The sequence below is a fragment of the Ascaphus truei genome, chromosome 6 (assembly GCF_040206685.1).
Source record: "Ascaphus truei isolate aAscTru1 chromosome 6, aAscTru1.hap1, whole genome shotgun sequence".
Classification (NCBI taxonomy): domain Eukaryota; kingdom Metazoa; phylum Chordata; class Amphibia; order Anura; family Ascaphidae; genus Ascaphus; species Ascaphus truei.
Window position 1 is genome coordinate 110318144 of NC_134488.1, and position 9350 is coordinate 110327493.

Consider the following 9350-nt stretch of genomic DNA (forward strand, 5'->3'; position numbering starts at 1 on the left):
TTGTGAAATAGGATACTGTATATATATATCTCAACCCGATGTTCTAGAAATAGGTTCCTGAGAGTTTAAAATGAAGCCTCACTGTGAGTTCCGTAAATAAGCTTGTGTGTATAATTATGTGTATTAAGGATGTCCTGTCACCATTTATTGTTTTTAGTTAAAGAACGTGCCCTATGTAGTTAGACATACTGGACACCTAACAAGCTCCTATTGAACCCCCAAAATAACCACAACATATATATAAGCATATGAGTGTCACAGAGGAGTGCTACTGAGCATGGCAATATATATTTAAAACCAGAGACAGAACATTAAACACAGACAGGGGCTATGTAGTTAGAGCCTGTAGTAATGGCCCAAGATTGTTCTCTGGCCAGAAGAGGAGTAAGCATGTGCTTGATATGTAAGGCCCGGGCCATGGTGCCTTCGCCCGTGTGGAGGCGCGTGGAGGCTATGGGAAAGCGGATGCTTTCCCTGGCCATGGTCAAGGTGCCATGGGGGGCATGCTCTGGAGGCGTGCCGAGGGGCGTCACGGAGCTGGTTCGCCCTCATTGGGTGAACCGCTCACGTGACCGTCCTGTCGCGCCAAGAAATCAGTTTGAACTGATTTCTTGCGCAACCTCCGCACGCTGCATGGATGCGAATGCTGCCTTAAGGCAGTCTGTTCGCTTAGCGTGCGGCTGTCTGCAGCACCATGGCCCCAGCATAATTCTCAGAGTAAGGATTGAGAGCTACTAGGGGAAGAAGCACAGAGTAACCATATTGTTTTACACCAGTTAATGCCTGAAGTGAAGTCTGTCTGTTCCATGGCGAGCATTATGAACGGCTGTGAATAAAGTTCTTGTTTGTATTATAACAATTTCTGGCGCCCAAAATGTTTCTATCTGCATATCCACGCCCAGCCTGCATGGACCAAGCACCCTGAACTGGTATGAGACTGAGCAATGGCATGTATATATCCAACTCGATGTAAACTCCTTTAGAGACAAGCAAGAAGGGTTACATACAGGCATACCCCGCATTAACGTACGCAATGGGACCGGAGCATGTATGTAAAGTGAAAATGTACTTAAAGTGAAGCACTACCTTTTCCCACTCATCGATGCATGTACTGTACTGCAATTGTCATATACGTGCATAACTGATGTAAATAACGCATGTGTAACAGGCTCTATAGTCTCCCTGCTTGCGCACAGCTTTGGTACAGGTAGGGAGCCAGTATTGCTGTTCAGGACGTGCTGACAGGCGCATGCGTGAGCTGCCGTTTGCCTATTAGGTGATATGTACTTACTCGCGAGTGTACTTAAAGTGAGTGTACTTAAAGCGGGGTATGCCTGTACTGTATAAAGGACAGATTCATATAATAACCTAAATAGTGATTGTGTAGTGTCTGGAGACATAATCAAGTTGGAAGTTCTGTGTTATCAGTCCTGTGTTATGTTAACTCATACAGCATTAAACTGGACGCAACTCCACTGGTCTAATGTCAAAACAAAAATGTATTTAAAGAATCAGATTAGATCAATGTTTCAGTCCTATTTTTGGATAAATATCAATACAGTACATTCACTGTTGTTTTTGACACAAGACCAGAAGAATGCCGTCTAATTATTTTCTTTTCACTAGATCTACTCCTCCTGTAGATTGGAGGGATGTGCACCCATGGCAGGATAACATTGTTTTTGTAAGTGCATCCTCCTTGATATATTTCTAAATTCATACAGCATGTCATCACCAAACCTGCTTCATTCACTCTATTATAAGATGTCATACCATGCCAAAGCTGCAGACAAGCATTCTGGGAAGTGACATGGAAATAAACATCCAGTGGGCATGCCACTTTTAGCTATTTTGTACCATGCAGTAAAAGCCAGACTTTTGTTTTTTACATAATGGTTGGGGCCAGATGACTAGTATTTTCTTGTCAGGATCCACTGTAATGTGTTCTCTGTGCCAGTACCGTCCTTTATTTTTAAAGCCAGACCACTTGTCGTTTTTGTTATATCCAGTTTTTTCTTCCTCTTTTCCATGCCAAGAACTTATAACTTGCAGTACCTTTTTAAGCCGTTAAATGTAAACCCTGCAGGCTCATCCAGAGGATTACCAGGGCCCAGGACAAACAAGTTTGTATTTCCCGTGCGGCGGCCGGATCACGTGAGTGGTTCGCCCAATAAGGGCAAACCAGCTCCATGATGTCATGGCCGCGCCCCTCCCCTTCCCCCGACACACCTCCATGTCACCCCTGCCTGCAGGACAGGAAATATCTCCTGCTGGAGGCGAGCGTGCGCTGCACAGAGGCGCGCGGAAGCAGGTGCTTCCACTATAGCCGAGACCTTAGGGAATGCTGGCATCTCCTGCTCATGTTTAAAGCCCAGGTCACATGGGCCAATAGGAAGCCGCCTATGAAGTCAGGGCTTCCTATTGGCCCATGTGACAGCGAAACCTGAGCAGGAGAAACTGGTACCCCCAAAGGAGGTAAGTTTCTCAGACAGCAGTGGGTCTCAGGAGTTGAAATGTATGCGGCTCAGGTCTTAAGACCATCTGATTCCTAGCTAAGAGGAACATTTTTTTGGGGGGTGGATTTTTTTTTTGTTGGGGGGAGGGGAGGTCCTTATTGGGGCTTGCCTAAGGACGGCACATAACTTGGGGATCGACCTAAGCACACCTTACAAAATAGGGATGGAAAGTGGGTGTGATGGTAATTAGCAACACAACGTTCCACTACTTGTCTTATTATATAAAATCTACTATACTGTTTAACTCTTTTAAATATTAATTTACAACCAGGTGACGAAACGCGTCAGGACGTGATACTACGTGACACTACATCATCACGCAGGAGTCTGGTGAGGTCTGATCTGATCAGATTCAGAGTGTTTGTCAAGACCGCGAGGGTTTCCAGCAGGCAGCTTGTAGCAGGACTCGGGCTGCATCATGCCACCTCCGGATCAAGTGCCCAGCTGATTGGAGCCTTTGCTCACGGTGTGAGTTTACCATCTGAGGACAGCGATTCCGGAGCAGACATGCTGCTGGTGATATTACATTCATAAATGCTGTTTTAATTACTTACTGTTGTAAGTGTGCCTGCCCCCCCTCCCTTCCATTCATTAAATGTACCTTTTTATGCTATGGGGCGCGCGCTTTCCGTTTTCTTTTTACGTCTCTCTGACTGGATGTGGTTCATCCCTGGAAAGCAGCCTGGACCCCTATTTTATTTTCTTTACAGTGCACTTGTTGTTGGTTTAATTTTATATTTATTTGGCTGCTTTTTCTTTGTTCCGGCTTCGCTGGCCAATCAGCAGAACCAGATCATATTGAGCTATTTGTTCCTTAGGACTTTATTTTCGGAAGGGTTTATTTTTGTTATTTGTTGTGTTGGTCTTGTATGTTTTAGCCACTGCACTTTATATTTAGTCTAATTATCTTCACTCCCTTGAATTCATTCACTTATCACTATCCCTATATAGCTGTTGGGGTGTATTATAGTTGTAGCCATGCATAACAATGTCTACAATCATCTCTCCTGCTGGTAGTAAAACCTGGTAAGTTACAGGAATGCCAGCAGTAATCATGGAGGTTTGCCCTCACACCCTGGTGAGGTGCCCTATGTATGGATGGGAGTGGCTAGATGCTCTAAGTCCTTAGTTAGTGACATCAGAGATGTGCCTGCTTCCTGAGGTATATAAGGCACTGCACTGCCTAAAGTTAGTGCGTGTGGTTGCTGCGGGTTGATGTTACAAGGTGAAGCAGCAAGTTCAAGGGTGCCCACTAGTGCAGTAACTAGTGGCACCATTTTAAATCGAGCCAGAGAAGGCCAACTGTGTCCAGGGACCTGGCACAGGGGTGATCTCCCTGCGGGGAGAGGGAATCCCACTCCATTGGGAGGGCATACCTTTTAAAGGGAATCACGGAAAATGTGCGGCTGAGACCATGACTGTGAGGGGCAGCTGGCCCTTATCACCACGCACAATAAAAATGGCTTGCGCAAAGAGAACCCCATGGTGTGAGTCTGCAATTACTCTCCTGGGGCCCTCACCACCAAGAAGGAGTTCCTCATCAGGACCATCTACTGTACCTGCATACGCATAGATCCTGATGAGGTGGAGGCACTGCACGTGATGTAAGTAAGACTCGCACCCACTACCTCAGATACCTGTCTGGCTTGACATCCCCGAATACCATCATGCGGGAAACTCAGGAGTCCGGTTGCCTACAGGGGCACCACCATACACAGACATGTAACGGGGCTGGACCACAGGGGCCAATGTAAGATTGGGTGGGTCAGACCAGACACGAACAAGCGTTACATAGTATTTTACTCATTAACATTATTTACATTATATATTTTTTTAGTGCAGTTTCCCCCACCCTATGGGAGATATGGCGGCTACTGTGTGTGTGATGCATTACATGTGGCTCACAGGAGGCTGAACTTCCTCTGCTGGGAGCCTGGGGTAAACCTGATCCATCTGGTGGGAGCGCCTCCACCTGTGCGGGATCCTACAATGTTGGATAACCCCGTCACAGGAATCAATGCAATAACACACACAATTATATAGATAACAGTTTACTGCATGCATATGAAAAAGGAAGAACAATATACCACCCACACCAAATAGACCATGCATGCCTATAACCCCACAGTGCCCTCCAGCACAGTGTCCACACTTGGATATGATATTTCCCCAAAGTACTGAGGTGCCCCTGGGCACCCAACCACCCTGTTGTCCACAAGAGTCAAACCAACCAAAGTGTGTGTGACAGCGCTGCCCACAACCGTGTGTTAAATTTGGTGCACTTGTAGGTGTGATACCTGCTGGGTACTCCAGCAACTGGTAGCGGCGACTGAAGATAAAAGGGCCGTCTGGTCCAACGCCTTCATCGGCAGCGATGAGTCCACCGCCATGTGGGGTGGTGCCCAGCTGGAGGGTCCCACCATGAAGAGAGTGTCATATTTATGGGGTTTTCTGGTCCCAGACCACCGGATTGCCAGTTCGCCGCTGCGTCCTGGCTGTGTCCCTCACACTTGGCACTACAGGGGCAGTAACTCTATCTAATGGGCCTGTCCCTGCAGCAACCACAAGCTTAGGGGAGTCGGGGCCTAGCTGGGGCCCATGGGGGTCTCTGGCCTAGTGCAGAGGCCACAGACACCCTGCACACACACCCTAGCCTTTCCTTATCCCAGCTCCGACTGCCTAGCATGGTGCAGATGCGCCAAATGTATCTAATTGCTGCTCCGAGAATACTGCAGCCCTAATAGCTCTGTACCGTCACCTGACTAGCTGACCCGGTGCATTGTGGGGCTTGTAGTCCCCGCGGAGCCCTGTATCTCTAATGACCGCTGCTAGGAGGGTCCTCTGCGCATGTGCACAACGGCTGCATATGCGCACCCATAACTGTCATGGCGGCGCCCTGATACGGGACCCGCCGAGAGCCTCCGGCAACTGAGTCGCCTGCCGAACCTCCCCGCTCCTACCGGCACCTGCCGGATGTACCTGCGCCCCTCTGCAGCGGATCGGGAGGTAAGGGGGACATGTGGCGCCCAGAGGGGGACCCAGGCTAGATCTTATTAATACTCATTTGAGTTCATATATACAACTCAACCCCCTTATAACGCTGTACTTGGGGTCCAAAGAATCACATCGCGTTATAAGCGGATCGCGTTAGAAATAATGTACAATTGTATGCATTGTACAATAAAGTATTTAAGATACCAATAATCGTGTTGTAAAGTATTCATAAACACGAAAATTGGGAGCCACGCTTGCATCGCGTTATAAGCGGATTCACGTTGTAACGGATCGCGTTGTAACGGATCGTGTTATAACGGGGTTGAGCTGTATATATTTATCATATGTTAAAATGTAATTTCTCTTACTCTCCATTCCCCTGCAGGCGTGAGAAACATTTAGTTTAACCATAGCTTGCGTCTTTGTGATTCATGTTTCAAAACATAATTTATTATAGAAGGCCTACCGTGTGTAGCGCTCAGCTTAGCTGGGCTCTTTGCTACCCCCAAATACTGTAGGTGTTGAATAAACTTGCCCAATTTTGTGCACGGGAGGGTACCGTTTCCTGACAGTAATCCTGTCGTCTTCCTGCAAGGGGAGCAAAAAGCTAATGTTATTTTTACTGTGTGGCGGAGGCAGCAAAAAAGCAGACGGCAGGAGGGCCGAATGAAAGAGCAATCTCAAAATAGATTTAAAAAGCATTTTGAGCCGTATCACCGGGCGCGGAGAGTAAAGCCATAAATGAGCCTGGGAAACCTCAGAAAACCGTTCTGACAATGGCAATAAACAGACCAGTGAAGGGGAGGTAATTTTCTAAGTGAAAAAATACACTGGAAACCTCCCCAAATCTCTGATTGGGACCATGTTCTGAGATTTTACCCGTTCCGTATCCGTACCTGACCTAAAATAAACTAGATGCCAATGAAAAGATCCACGTATCAAGGAAATCGTGATGCAGAACTGGAGTAGGTCATTTTCATCTTGCCTCTCTGTCTACATTGAGGTACTGTAGTCTACTAGTTTTGCACCTGATGCCCCAGCTTGAGATTTGGCGGATGTCAGTTACTGTACTTGATGCATTTTTTTGCTAACAATCCGAGCCACAAAACTTGATAGGTTTTTACGTTTGGTGCCCCTGTGCCGTTTGTCAAAGCAGACTCCTATTTTCCATGATATATAACCCACAAAGTGTGTTTTGAATATGCCACTAATTCTACGACCCCTTTGTTTTTCTGATGCGATGACTGGCCATTACTCAGCACAGCCACATTTGAATGACATGTTGTATTTATTATCTTAGAAGCCTTGAAAAATAAAGGGGATATAGCATAATGCAAAGATGTGTATTTATGTATGTAATGTATGCAGTGGGGGAAAAATCCAACAATGTTCAAGGTTGATCAGACAATTAAGTGATTGCAATAAACATTGTTTAAAATGGGTAAACAAAATAGTTCACAGCACTCAATAATGGAAAAAACTGGGAATCAGCAAAAATGAACATGTAATGTGTAGGCTTATAATCACAAAAGGATATACAAAATGGAGAACGTGGGAGCAAACAATACTCCAGGTGCTAACAGACACCTGAGGGGGAAGGGTGCGATGGAGGATAAGGAATGGGGAAAACGAGAGGAGGAAAAACAACGGTAGGGAGGTGGGGAGGGAAGAAGGGAGGAGGTGTGGTAGTACTCCTTTGTACCAGGACCAGTCTGTCTTACTTTAACCTGTTAGGCATACTTGGGCTTACCCCTTTATTTTGCTGGTTGGGTTATTTGTTCCTCTTTTGAGCATTTGTTGGTGGTTAGGATCAAGTGAGCGGGAAGTACCTGTGGTCTCACAGACTGTAGGGAATGGGCCAGAAGAAGGGGTCCATCCTCGGAACGTTGCCCCTCTACTTGCCTAATATTTTCATCCCTCTTGTTTTTTTTACCCTCTCACACCCCCTCCTTTCCTCTCTCCCCACCTCCCTACCTTTGTTTTCCCTCCCCTCGTTTTCCCCATTCCTTATCCTCCATCGCACCCTTCCCCCTCAGGTGTCCGTTAGCACCTGGAATTTTGTTTACTCCCACATTCTCCATTTTGAATATCCTTTTGTGATTATAAGCCTACACATTAAATGTTCATTTTTGCTGATTACCAGTTTTTTTCCATTATTGAGTGCTGGGAACTATTTTGTTAACTAGTATTATTTGGGAGGATTGAGCCCCCCCCCCCCCCCCGTTTTCGTTAAAACCCTCACGCAGACTTTTTCTTCTGTTTATTTCATTGAGTGCTGTCTACTTCTTATATCCCTTTTGATAGTTTAAAATGATAACAAATAATTTCTACAGAAAGATTAAAAAAGATAGTCATATGCAGTAGATATAGCAGACCGCAATGGTCCCTTAAATACCTAAAAATACACAGCCTCAGAATATCACAGAGTGTCCATAGGATTCCATGGTAAAGTTAGGACATCACACTGCACTATGCACTGGCATACCTAAGTAAAAGGAAGACTTAAGGTGGCTACATCTGTGATAAGGCATCTTTTGGCCATTCAAGTCAATGGTCTGTACGGTGCCTTCCAGCTGTGGAAGCTGTTTTATGGAAGAAGACTGATTAGTAAATATGGGCCAGAGTGTGTAATTTATTTTAATAAAAATATGAACTGGCTAGGAAAACGTTGTTATGAGTCTTAACTATGTAGATATTCACAGCATGCATAGGAAATGGAATATCATTTCACGTGATCCAGGGACTTTAATGTTCACTTATTGATCTCTCCATAGCCTTCTGTAAATTGAACACAATTGGGCCCCAGTCCTAGAACAGATGTTCATTTTATTATTCTGTGAAGAGGGAAAAAAATCATATTTCATTATATTAAGACAGTGGTTGAATGCCGGATCGTGACTGCCTTCTGTGCTTGCAACTCACAAACAATTCTAGATGAATTAAATGTGCTTCATGTTTAAGTCCTCACTTTAACAGAAATACATTCAACCTTAACAGTTTCACAACCTGCTTTGGAGCTTTCACTTCCTGAGAGACTGATACTGTGGGATAAAAAAAAAAAAAGCTTTTGAAGTCAACAGAGCTTCACTATACATGGCAACAAAAATGGTTAGCACTGTCAGTTCTATGTTATCTTGAGTGCTGAACCTCAGGAGGTCATTTGCTATTGTTTCCCAGCTGCAAAACAAGAGCAAACCCAGGGCAAAAAGAATTGCACCAGATTTATTAAAGGAAGAACTCCAGTTTCTTTCGATGAGATTACTTTGATTTCATACATGCAGATGTACGTAGCACACGTTATTATTTTTCCCACTGGCGTGTTGCAGCAGGGCACGCATAACGAATGAGCGGGAGAAGCCCTCGGGCTGCGCTTGTAGTGCCGACGATGGCGACATCACGTCAAAACAAATGCATTGCCGCCTGCGCATGCGCTTATAGTTAGCGCGGCACCACGGAGCGACGGATTGGTCGCGATTGCTGGAAGTCATCTCTATTTGGTTTTTCCAGCGACCGCAGCCTGACGTCGCCGTCGCGTCACCGTCACTATCAGCGTAGCCTTATTCAAAAGAATTAGCTGCGCATGGAAAAGGGGCAGGGCAATGCGTTATAGCTCCCGCTGTAACGAGCCAGAGGGAGTAATACCTTGTTCTACAGTACATCTGTATGGTGCGTGTTGTTCATTGATTTTGCCCCCGTTTTGCAGCCAGAAGCCTTAGATAAATACACTCCTAGGTGTTTGCTCGTACCCTAAAAAAATTGCAGTACACATATGCCACTGCACCGAGCCCCGTGCTTACAGAGGCCCCGCACTCTTCCCCACAACATTTAAACTAATTGCTG